The sequence below is a fragment of the Rana temporaria genome, chromosome 9 (genome assembly GCF_905171775.1).
Source record: "Rana temporaria chromosome 9, aRanTem1.1, whole genome shotgun sequence".
NCBI classification, from domain to species: Eukaryota; Metazoa; Chordata; class Amphibia; order Anura; family Ranidae; genus Rana; species Rana temporaria.
Window position 1 is genome coordinate 90,523,964 of NC_053497.1, and position 13,570 is coordinate 90,537,533.

General features: G+C 45.8%; 1 protein-coding gene across 1 annotated transcript in view; it reads left to right on the top strand.

The window, feature by feature from the left end:
• The first annotated feature begins 12,287 nt into the window (after positions 1 to 12,287).
• Positions 12,288 to 13,570, top strand: part of LOC120913732 (synaptotagmin-like protein 2) — a 118,370-nt gene continuing 117,087 nt past the window's right edge. The window contains exon 1 of the mRNA XM_040323912.1: positions 12,288 to 12,401. The gene's annotated coding sequence lies outside the window, so the exon portion shown is untranslated. The remainder of the gene's footprint in view (positions 12,402 to 13,570) is intronic.

The following is a 13,570-nucleotide window of genomic DNA, read 5'->3' on the forward strand; positions in this document are numbered from 1 at the left end:
TATTAGCATCGACTGCTCAAGCCCTGAAGAAGGGAGATGCTTTTCCACCTCAATCACATTGGCTGTATCTTATTCTCCTAACCAATAAATGTTTCAAAAAGTCTGTTAAGCGCAATGAACTATTGTACCAGGCACTACTCAGTACACATTCAAGAACTCACCATCTGGCGAGCACTGCCTTTGTTGCTATAAGAGATGTAGCAGCGTAAGACCTTGTATGGGTGTGTCTACCCATACAAGACTTTAGTTATGGATCTGCTTCTTTGAAAATCACTTTACCGTAGATCTATTGGAACCGATTTTGACTTATTTTGGTCCAGTGATATCACACACATATTGGATATTTTTAAACTAATGCCGCGTACACACGATCAAAATTCTTCCAACTTTTTCCATAGGAAATTCCGACCGTGTGTATGCCCCATCGGAGAAATTCCATCTGAAATTCCGATGAATTGCATCAGAGTTTAAATATAGAATATGTTCTATTTTACTCCGATGGAATTCGTCGGAATTCCGATGTGCTTTTGGCCACGCGGCATTATATGTAGATTCAGTTCTTTGTTCCTCATTAAAGTGTGCTGTATATGTAACCAAAAGTTTTGGTTACACATACACTTTAATGAGGGACAAAGCATATGTGGTACTAAAACTTTTCTAGTAGGAAAGGTTTAGAAGACCTGTCAGGTTTACATAGCTGTCTATGTCACTGCTAGGGAGATTGTCCCTTCCTATGTGATCGTTATCATCGGAGAAGAATGTGTTGAAAAATCAAAAAAGAGCCAATTGGGTGAAATCATCCAAAGGGGACCACTGTCTGAAGTCTTATGCACACTGCTTCTCTTCTAAATGCTTTTCTCTCGACAGGAGAAAGCAGCATTAAAAATGTGCCTAAAGCCATGTTTTTCCAACAGGTTTAGGTGCATTTACAGTAGACACATTCAGCCATGTCAAGCATTTTGGCGTTCATTCATTTAATTGAAATAAATTGAATGAAATGAACCATCAATCGCTAAACACTCGCCTGGCATTGGGCATTTTTTCTGCCCAAATATTTCTCGCCTGATCGTGCAAGTGATGGGTTTTTCTCAAGTAATTTTCCAGGGCAGCAACTGAATGAGGAGGCTCTTTCCATCTAGAAACAGGAAACACATCATCCACCAATATAAAGAAGGGCAGTATACCCCTAAGCCTCACTTCTATGTGCTTCCTCCAGACTAATATTACCCATCAGATGTTTGCTGTTTTAAATTTGGCTGAACAAGAAACATAAATTGTGGATCCTGCAATATTAATGTAGTGCCTACCCCGATTTTCCGGGAGTCTCATGGTGAATACAGGGGGGTAGGGATGGCTGACATACATTCTCAGGGTTCAGGTTTGTGTTATGACCCTGACTATGAGAACACTCTGTCTCAAGTTTAGACTCCAGCTGTAGAGGCCTATCAGAATTAACCACCAGCTCACTCTCACTGAACTATAAGAGTATGGGGTCTATATCATCATATCCTCTGATTGGAGCAAAACATGTAGTAATAGTTTAATACTTGTTAAACTATGTTGTATCTTTTATCTAGAAAATAACAAGGATAAGTCTTTAGTAGGTGCTTTCTGCATATATAGGTAGTGAACTTGAGTCATGTAGAAAATTAGCACTCTTGATATAACACATAGAAAGAACCCCAATATAATTAGAGCAAGTATCTCAATAGTTAATATGCATTCTGAGAGAGAGAGAAGGAGACAGTCCTGAGTATGGATAGCAAACACTATCTATGTGGCAAAATAGTCTATATATACATGCAGTTTTAGAGGTAGTGTGGACCAGGTCTGTTTCCACAGGAATAGATGGTAATTCCAATATGCAGTAATATGGTCTATATACTCATGCAATTTAAGAGGTAGTGTGGACCAGGTCTGTTTGCACAGAAGTAGATGGTAAATCCAAATATGCAGTAATATGGTCTATATACTCATGCAGTTTAAGAGGTAGTGTGGACCAGGTCTGTTTGCACAGGAGTAGATGGTATTTCCAATATGCAGTAATATGGTCTATATATACATGCAGTTTAAGAGGTAGTGTGGACCAGGTCTGTTTGCACAGGAGTAGATGGTAATTCCAATATGCAGTAATATGATCAGAATATACTTGCGGTTAGGAGGTAGTCCAGACTGGGAAAGTTAGCACAGGTGCTGATGGTATCTCCTTAGCAGTATGCAGCGGTGGTGGTCCTTCTATCCAGTATAGCAATGAGATTTGGGTCCAAGTGAGAGTGTCCCACAAAGGGGGAACTTCAAGGTTGCTGTGGGTTGGTGGAGGGTCTCCAGGTGGCGGCAGGGTCCAACAGGAATATTCCAACAACCTGCCGCCAGTGCTGGAGGTTTAAATAGCCCGGTCTCCCATCAACGCCGAGCGCCACACACTGGAACGCACTTCCGCGTTCCAGCGTGGAGCGCAGACGTCCGCGTACCGGAAGTGACGCGGATGTCTTCTTGAATGGAGCGCAGCTGTCATTGCAGGTAAAGCTGCGCTCCTTGTACACAAATTAACGCTAATAGCGTTACAGTTTGTGGGCATGGTGGGTGATGAACAAGAAAGAACATTGGGCACCAGTCACTTTTATGCTTTAAACAATAGAGAAGTTTATTTCTCAGAACATGAATATTGCGAGAGAGAGGGGACATGGCACAGGACACCCGTAATAATGATGAGCAACAGGCAGATTGTCAGACTCCTTAGACAAAAATAGGTGAGGTAAGGCAGACAACAGTACACGAATAAGAGCCTTTAAAGGGGTTGTAAAGGTAAAAAAAAATCCCTAAATAGCTTCCTTTACCTTAGTGCAGTCCTCCTTCTCTTACCTCATCCTTCGATTTTGCTTTTAAATGTCCTTATTTCTTCTGAGAAATCCTCACTTCCTGTTCTTCTGTCTGTAACTACACACAGTAATGGGAGGCTTTCTCCCTGGTGTGGAGAAAGCCTCTTGAGGGGGAGGGGGAGAGCAGGAGTGTCAGGACACCCACTAACACACAGCTCCTTTCTCTATCTGCAAAGTAGAGAGCGTCCTGACCCTCCTGCTCGCCCCCTCCCCTCTATGGTTCCCCCTATGCCCCTATGGTTCCCCCTATGCCCTCTCAGATGCTGTCCTGGAAGATGATTTAAGAACACAGAGTTGGGTACCTGGCGTTTTCAATGCCCAGTGTGAATGAAGCCTTAGAATAGAATCTTCCTCTCTTTATAGAAATTTCTTCTTACTTCATGTTGTGTCTCCAGAACAGGTCACGAAGGAAAAAATGTCTTCAACAAAACACATAGAGAACAAAATAAACTGATTGGGGTTTTAACCTTTCCCTACTCTATCCAAAACTGAAAAAAGTTTTCGTTATGTACACTTCAAGTGACTAATAATTGGACGCTTTAAGTTAATTTGATAAACATATATAAAAGTGTTGAAGTGTCAATAGCAGCTCACAGCAAAAACCTAGAAGCGGCAGAACATACAATCTGAAATCTTCATTAGTGTTCCCAGAGCCAAGAAACTTAGGGTGTTTCTGGTATGCATATAGCAACTTTATCTCCTAAATTCAGAGATCTCGCCAGTATCATCCCACCTTCAGAGGCAGATCTCAAATTAGGCAGTCACCTAAGGCCTCGCACTCTCAGGGGCCTCACAAACACCTAATTTACCTAATTAAAGAGCTTGAGATGGCTAGGAATAGCAGCGCCTGGGTGGCTGGAGGACGGAGTGAGTAGCAGAGCTCCTGCCTCTACTGCACCGGTTGCTCTGTATTACATTCCCTGCCTGTGTGCTCGGGCAGTGATCATCGGCTCCTCCGGGTCACCCTCTCCTTCTCCGTGCAGCACCGCTCAGCCCTCCAACACAGAGTGCACTGAGAAAAAGTGCCCTGACACCAGCACTGAGAGAGTGGACACTGAAACCAGCACTAAGACTCTTAATATATGATATTAATGCTGTTATTTATTATCGCTTGAATTATGTTTTCCATTAGGGGTGTGAGTGGGGCCTCATGTCTAAATTATGCCTAAGGTAAGGTGAGCAGATTTTTTAAATGAAATCCGGGGACATATATTTTTTTTTACTAGTAATGGTGGCAATCAGTGACTCTCTGCCCGTTACCGCCCCCGCCCGCCTCACAGCCTGTCAAGTCTTACTTCTCCGCTCCCCACTCAGTAGTAGCCAGGTCCCGGAGGAAGATTACTCCGCCAGGGAAGGCAAGGAGATAACCAGGCAGGCGGATGGCAGAGACTTGAGCCAAAGCAGAAGAATATGCGAGCAAAGCTGAATGCACCCGAAACGGAAGAAATATTCACTCCGCTCCGACCAGCACATGATCATCAGAAAGGGGCACAGGTAATTAAAAAAAAATACACCCCCCTAAGCTAGTAGTAGAAGCGGAAGAGCAGGGGGGGGGGGGGTTGATTCTGCACTGACTGTCTTTAAAATTGCCACAGCCCCTGTTCAAATCCAGCCTTATGCTCGGGCCGAACCGTTCGCCCATCCCTACATACAAATTCAACTTAATGACAACCCTACAGAACCTTGTTTGTAACCCAGGGACTGCCTGTATATACAGGATCTCCCAATTTTGACATTTTCACTTAGGGGTGTACTCACTTTTGTTGCCAGCGGTTTAGACATTAATGGCTGTGTGTTGAGTTATTTTTAGGGGACAGCAAATTTACACTGTTATACAAGCTGTACACTCACTACTTTACATTGTAGCAAAGTGTCATTTCTTCAGCATTGTCACATGAAAAGATACAATAAAAAAGATTTACAAAAATGTGAGGGGTGTACTTACTTTTGTGAGATAATGTATATTTATATTATACTGTATATATATATATTCACTCTGTGGTGCTTTCTCCATAACATGTTTTGGCACAGAGTGTCCCTGGTTTTTATCCTTCTACTCTTCAGCCTTCCCTCCTTTGTCTGTCTGTAACCTCCACCTCCTACCATATTATCTTCCATAGAGCAAGGCTCTAGCAATTGTCTCTCCTTCACATCTAGCAGCACAACCTGTGCTAGCCAGATAGGAAGCAAACATCATAACTCAGCGTTCACAGCAATGTTTCACCATATAAATCCCTCTAGAAACAGTCTGAATGCAAACCATTGACAGCAACCTGATTCCTCATCTGAGCTGAATAATGGCACAGACTTATCCAATAAAATTGTATCTAGAGGGTCAGCGCAAAAAAGTCTTCAGGCAATTGCTAGAGTGAAGGTCATTCAATAAGGAAAAGAAAAGATAACGTGGAAAGTGTAGAAACCTATTAGAATGTACAAATTAATCAGCTCACTACCGTGTTTCCCCGAAAATAATACCGGGTCTTATATTAATTTTGGCAACAAAAAACACACTAGGGCTTATATTCAGGGGATGTCTTATTTATTTATGGTATGTACAAACACGTTTCTCCTCCTGTCAGCTTGGAAGTCAGCATTGTGAAATTCTGTAATCCCAAAAACAAACCTTAATTAACCACTTCCATACCAGGCACATATGCACCTTCCCACCCAAGCCAATTTTCAGCTTTCAGCACTGTCGCACTTTGAATGGCAATTGCGCGGTCGTGCGACGTGGCTCCCAAACAAAATTGGCGTCCTTTTTTCCCCACAAATAGAGTTTTCTTTTGGTGGTATTCGATCACCTCTGCGATTTTTTTTTTTTGCGCAACAACTAAAAAAATACTGAAAATTTTGAAAAAAAATTACGTTTTTATTTTTTTCTGTTAATTTTTTTGTAAAGAAGTTTTCTCTTTCAATTACGGGCACTGATATGGCGGCACTGATGGGCACCGATGAGATGGCACTGATGGACATCGATGAGGTAGTACTGACAGGCACAGATGAGGTGGCACTGATTGGCGGCGCTGGTATGCGGCACTGCTGGGCACACATAGGCGGCACTGCTGGGCACACATAGGCGGCACTGATGGGCACACATAGGCGGCACTGATGGGCACACATAGGCGGCACTGATGGCACACATAGGCGCCACTGATGGGCACTCATGGGCAGCACTGGGCACTCATAGGCGGCACAGATGGGCACTCATGGGCGGCACTTATGGGTGGCACTGATGGATACTTATGGGTGGCACAGATGGGCACTGATAGGTGGGCACTGGGCATGGATGGGCACTGTGGGGTGGCACTGATGGACACTGGGGTGGCACTGATGGACACCTGGGGTGGCACTGATGGACATTGTGGGGCAGCACTGATCTACACATTGTTGCCAGTCAGTGCCCATTTGTGGGCACTGATTGGCTTCTTTTTTTAAAAAAAAAATTTTTTTTTTTTTTAAGACTTTTTTTTGGCCCACCCTGGTGGTCCAGGGTGGGCTTCCCTGGTGGTCATGTGGCGATCCGAGGGGGGGCTGCGCTGATAAACAATCAGCGCGAACCCCCCCTGTCAGGAGAGCCGCCGATCGGCTCTCCTATACTCGCGTCTGTCAGACGCGAGTGAGGAAGAGCCATCAACGGCTCTTCCTGTTTACATCGTGATCAGCCGTGATTGGACACGGCTGATCACGTGGTAAAGAGTCTCCGCCGGAGGCTCTTTACCGAGATCGGTGATGCAGGGTGTCAGACTGACACCCCGCATCACCGATCGCCGCGCTCCGCGCCCCCACGGGGGCGCGTGGCATGAAATCCTGCAGGACGTCCATGGACGTCCTGTCAGGATTTCACAACCACTTCCCGGACGTAAATCGGCCATAGGCCGGGCGGGAAGTGGTTAAAGACCTTGTAAAATCATGTAATCCATTCAGTAAAAAGATTATATAATGTGCAGTTTGTCTCCTTGTATTAAATACCTTATTTTCCACAATAAAGTTACACAAGGAGACACACTGCACATTATATCATATTTTTACTGAATGGATTACATGATTTTACAAGGACTTTAACTAGGTCTTATTTTCGGGGTATGGCTTATATTGCAGCCATCCCAGAAACCCATGCTAGGTCTTATTTTTGGGGTAGGGATTATTTTCAGGGAAACAGGGTATATATACTGAAGATATGTCTCTAAAAGATTAAATATGATTGGCTGCTGTGGGTAACCTCAATTTACATACTGATTTTAGTCAAATAAAAAAAGATTAAAGTCGACCATATTGGACAAATCAAGAAAGAGCCTAAAATAAATGTATTTTCATTTCATGCACTTGATGTGATGGGACACCAGTCTACCTGAAATATCAGTGTATGGTTTGATGTGTCAGGCAAAGCTGAAACATAGACAGGGGCTGGGCACCCCTCTCCCATACATCTTAGGCATCAAGCACTGCATTGTGGGGAGACCCTTATGTAGGGTGACCACATTTCCAAACTACCATTCAAGGACACCCCCCCCCCCCCAAAAAAAATCAGCTTGTGCTGTAACGAATCACAGCACAGTAATTGGACACAGGAGGCGGGATTTATGATTTCTCCAATCACGAGCAGGGGTGGGGTATGTGCTCCTCCAGGCATTCCCGGCGAGGGCAAGTACTGTCAGTGAGTAAAGCAGTGATGTGGCAGCCATTTTTGGGGGCATCAGATTGGCCAGGGGGTAGCTGTGTCAGTTTCATTCTGAGACACTGTATTGTCCTGGAATGAAGGTGCCCGGGACAGACCTGCAAAATGCGGGACTGTGCCGGGCAATCCGGGACACGTGGTCACCCTACCCTTATGTGTTAGAGGAATTGGCTATTTCCTGGGTCAAGCCGTGTTTGTGTTCCTGGCTCTCTCTTTGCTTGATGACAGATTCCCCTCAAAGAGCATATGTACTGATGGAAAACACTAAATATACCTCCATCTTGATGGCAAAGCATTTGTCCCTGCCTGACCTGACCATGGCATGACAAACCTAGGCAGGCACCAAGCTGGAGATGGTATCATGGCATAGATAGTAATTGCAATTTGTTCAGTGCATGGGGCAGAATTACCATGATCAGGGCTGCTGTTGGAAATCATGGGGGCCTGTACTTCTTATATGAACATTTTTTTCTGCCAAAAATACACTAAAATCATTTTAGCAAACACAAACACAATATAAGGGAAGGAGAGGAAGAACCTCCTTTCCTCCTGATGGCTTTCAGGTGCTGCAGTGCTGGGGCCGGGAACTGCAAAGGCTGACAGTTAGGCCTCATGCACACTGGACGCTTTTGGATGTTTTTACAGCAGTTTTTTTCTACAGTCATTAACCACTTCCATATCATGCACTTACGCACCTTCCTGCCCAAGCCAATTTTCAGCTTTCAGCGCTGTCGCACTTTGAATGACAATTGCGCGGTCATGCTACACTGTACCCAAATGACATTTTTATCATTTTGTTCTCACAAATAGAGCTTTCTTTTGGTGGTATTTGATCACCTCTGCGATTTCTATTTTTTGGGCAACAACTAAAAAATTACGTTTTTATTTTTTTCTGGTATTTTTTTTTGTAAAAAAGTAAGTTTTCTTCTTCAATTATGGGCACTGATGGGCACCGATGAGGTGGCACTGATGTGCACCGATGAGGCGGTACTGATGGGCACTGATAGGCAGCGCTGGTATGCTGCACTGATGGGCACTCATAGGCGGCACTGATGGACACTCATGGGCGGCACTGATAAGTACTTATGGGTGGCACAGATAGGCACTGATAGGTGGGCACTGGGCATAGATGGGCACTAAGAGGTGGTACTGATGGACACTGGGTGGCACTGATGGACACTGAGGGGTGGCACTGATTGGCATCGATTGTGTTCAATTTTTTTGGCCCATTTTTGCTATCCAAGGGGGGGCTGCACTGATAACCAATCAGCGCGAACCCCCCCTGTCAGGAGAGCTGCCGATCGGCTCTCCTCTACTCGATCAACGGCTCTTCCTGTTTACATTGTGATCAGCCGTAATTGGATACGGCTGATCGTGTGGATCATGTGGTCCGGAGGCTCTTTACCGAGATCGGAGATGCAGGGTGTCAGACTGACACCCCGCATCACCGATCGCCGCACTTCACGCCCCCACGGACGCGCGCCGGCATGTAATCCTGCAGGACGTCAATAGACGTCCAGTCAGGATTTCACAACCACTTCCCTGACGTCAATTGACTATTGACCGGGCGGGAATTGGTTAAACTCTCCATCATGTTATCCTATGTTATCAGCAGTTTTGGGCAGTGGCATTTTTAAGCAGTAAAAAAAAAAAAAGGTGGGCTCCTAGAGATGTTTTTCAGCTGTAAAAACACTCCAACGCTGATAAATGCTGATAAACGTTGATAAACGCAGTTAACCCCTTCACTGCCAGTCACATTTATACAGTAATCAGTGCATCTTTATAGCACTGATCGCTGTATGAATGTGAATGGTTCCAAAATAGTGTCAAAAGTGTCCGATGTGTCCGCCATAATGTCGCAGTCATGATAAAATATCATGGCAGATCACTGCCATAACAAGTAAAAAAAAAATGAATAATAAAAATGCCATAAAATGACCCCCTATTTTGTAGACACTATAACTTTTGTGCAAACCAATCAATATACACTTATTGCGATTTTTTTACCAAAAATATGTAGAAGAATACGTATCAGCCTAAACTAAGAAGAAATGTGCTTTTTTTTTAAAACAAATTGGGGATATTTATTATAGCAAAAAGTACAAAATATTGTTTTTTTTTCAAAATTGTCGCTCTATTTTTGTTTATAGTGCTAAAAAAAAAACAGAGATGATCAAATCCCACCAAAAGAAAGCTCTATTTGTGGGAAATAAGGACACCAATTTTGTTTGGGAGCCACGTCACACGACCGCGCAATTGTCAGTTAAAGCAACGCAGTGCCGAATCGCAAAAAGTGGCCCGGTCAGTTGGCAGCCAAATGGTCCGGGTTGAAGTGGTTAATTCTGGACCTTAGTCCTCCCCCTCCCCAGCTCCCTCTCATATAATTTGTGAAAGGCACCATGATGTCACCTGCCTGCCAAGCACCCACCCACCCAAACCAGCCTGAGCCCAGCCAGCTTTGGAACTGTGAATGCTCAGTTCCAACCCCGGCACGTGCAGGCCCGTCGCTACAGGACAGGCAAAACAAACAATTGCTTGGGGCCCCGAGCTGGCCTGGGGCCCCCAACTTCCCCTTCCCAGGCTGTAGCATGGCCAAGCTCCTCTTCCTTCAAACTGGAGTCCTGTCAGTCTGACCGGGTACCGCGCGTGGTACAGGAGATTCAGTTTCCTGTTCCGGACCGGACTGACAGGAAGTGCACACTAAGTGCTCACTTCCTTTCCGTCCGGCCGGGAAGACAGGAAACTGAATCTCCTGTACCACGCGCGGTACCCGGCACTATCTGATAGGGAACTGGGGAAGAGGAGCTCGGCCACGCTACAGTGGCAGCCTACAGGGAAGAACGGGAGGTAAGAATAGAAAAAAAATTAGTGTAGCGTTAACGTAGGCTTTGCATGCAGGGGGTGTGCTTGAGGGCCCCCATTTTGCTTGGGGCCCCCAAATTCCTTCAAACAGCCCTGGGCACGTGGCCATATTTTTTACAGTCACCATCTGTAAAGGACATTTACGGACAGTGTAAAAATTGGCAGGTTTTTACAAAATGTCCGTACATTTTTGGACGGTTGGAAACCACAGTATAGCTCGGAGCTCCCCCAATATAGCTCTCCTCCCATAGTAGAGCTCTCCTCCTGCAGTACACATTTACAAGACCAGGGCTGTTGAGAATTAGGGCCCTTTCAGACGTGCGGACCGTATGTCCGGATTTTCCTCCATCCGTTGCGGATGAAAAGGGGACATACATTGGTCCCTATGTGATTGTGGGTGTCAGCGGATGTGAAATTAATAGGGAGTGACGTTACCGATAGACTTACATTGTCTGACATGTCCTCTGCACCCGCCTCCACAGCGAAGCCGCGGCTGACAACTCGGCGTGGGATCAGGTGGGATCACCCGCAGAAAAGGTATGTATACAGATTTTTTCTTTACAGGGCTCGATAGGTTAGTGTTAGATCGTGGGTGTCTATAGATGTAGGCAGTGCCGGCCCAAGACATTGTGCTGCCTGGGACCAAGAATGAAATGCCTCCCCCCCCCCCCCCCCAAAAAAAAATCACGCCCACCAAAAGGCCCCCACATTCATTATTTTATATCATGATAACTAAAGGGGACCTGTCATGGCTCTATACATGTATAAAGGAGTATAAAGAGGACCTGTCATGGCTCTATACATGTATAAAGGAGTATAAAGAGGACCTGTCATGGCTCTATACATGTATAAAGGAGTATAAAGAGGACCTGTCATGGCTCTATACATGTATAAAGGAGTATAAAGAGGACCTGTCATGGCTCTATACATGTATAAAGGAGTATAAAGAGGACCCGTCATGGCTCTATACATGTATAAAGGAGTATAAAGAGGACCTGTCATGGCTCTATACATGTATAAAGGAGTATAAAGAGGACCCGTCATGGCTCTATACATGTATAAAGGAGTATAAAGAGGACCTGTCATGGCTCTATACATGTATAAAGGAGTATAAAGAGGACCTGTCATGGCTCTATACATGTATAAAGGAGTATAAAGAGGACCTGTCATGGCTCTATACATGTGTATAGGAGTGTAAAAGGACGTGTCATGGCTCTATACATATATATATAAATGTTCTGCCACTAAGCGGCGCCGGGCTCCTCACAGGCAGTGGCGCCTGCCCGCTCACTTGCTGATTGCTCCCCCCCCCCCCCTGTGCGAGTGTCCTCACAGGTAGCCCGGCGCCGTGCTCCTCACATGTAGCGGAGCGGGCGGAACGGGCTGGCTGGCACGCATCAGTATGCTGCCCCCCTAAAAGTGCCGCCTGGTACCCATGGTGCCACCCGGTCCCATTGTAGGGCCGGCCCTGGATGTAGGGATAGTTTTAGCGTGGACTTCCACTTTAATTGATCTGCGATGTGACCAGTTGTCTGGCAACATGCAGATAGATATACGTTCGATCAATCAGAAACTATTGTTAAAATTCCACCACAACTGATCAACTTCCCTCACTAAATCGATAGAATGGAGGATCTTTGATTTACTATTATTGGTCATATAGATAGGTGTGTGGCTGATCCATGCATAATACCTACACACTCTGTATGTTGTTTATAATCAGACCCAGCGATTTGCCTCTCAATGCTTCCAACACATCTGCCATCGTCTATGAGTACTTGCGTAGTAGAGCCTCAAAGGAGTGCATCGATCAGAGCAGTCCTGCCTTCCCATCCCTGGGATCCTGCTGTGATCCGCTGTCCGGGTTTTCCTGGCTCACACTCCGGCTCCGTGACTCCAGTCCGGGTGTGTCTGTCAGGCTGAGCGCAGATCCTGAGTCTGTCCGGATCGGAGGAGCTTATCGCGCACCTGTCACCTGGACACAGGTAAGAGCCGCCCGGCCCGCCCCCCGTGTTCTCTCCATAGACCCCAATACTAATCCTCATTGTGGATGACTTGTCACTATTCTGTGTCCCCTGGACTGGGAGACTCCTATGTCATCTACACTGGGGACGGATGGATGGACTCCGGGTATAGGACACATGGAAAGTCCGTTCAACTCCTCCAGGAAGAGTGCAGAGTACATTATAATGGGAAGCTGCAGGGGCCCCACACTCCAGGGGCCACAGGGGATGCAAAACAAGAAAGGTTCTGCACTTTATTTCTATTCATCAGGGGCTTTGCAGGTATTTTTCAGAAGGTGATTGGCAGTGTCAGCCTTGCTATCTATTGTTCTCCAAATGATAGATCAGGTGAAAGATCCTTTCATTGGTGACCACTTGACAGCAGTGTTGCCAACCTACCAAATTAAAATTTACTGGCACGACACCAAAAATTTACTGGCGCAGCCACGTTTTTACTGACATTTCACAAAAGTTACTAAATAACATTTTTAGGTGCAAATTTCAGTATTTAGGCTACAAACAAGTACGCTAGGCAAATAGCAGTGTGATTTAAGGTAGATATTAAGGTAAAAAAACATATTTTTGTTATTTTCGATATAATAAGGGAAAATTATTTAGTCACATCACCCCCTGCCTCCACCCCCCTCTGCAGTGCCACAATCTCCCCCTGCCTCCAATCTCCCCCAGGCCCCCTGCCACCAACAACCCTTGTCTCCACCCCCCACCCTCTGTGGTGCCACCATCCCCCTCCGCGGTGCCACCAACACCCCCTGCCTCCAATCTCCCCCTGCCTTTATCCCCCTCTGCGGTGCCACCGCAGCCACCATCACCCCCTGCCTCCAATCTCCATGTGCAGTTCCAAGCCGAACCGATCTCGGCTATTTTTACTGGCACATTTCCGCAACCACGGACATTTACGAACGGGGGAAAAAAGTGCCCGTTTTTACGAACTGTCCATAAAAATACGGACGGTTGGCAACACTGCTTGACAGCGACTGGATCATTAATTGACCACTTCGCTTCAGTACCGGCACAAGGCCATCCAGGGCAAACGTGCCAAACTGCGCCCCCCCTCTCCCCTTAGGGTTAGGGGTGCCAACATCCCTGCAGTAAACCATTGCACCCAGGGCTGCCACTCCTTGTCCCTGGCC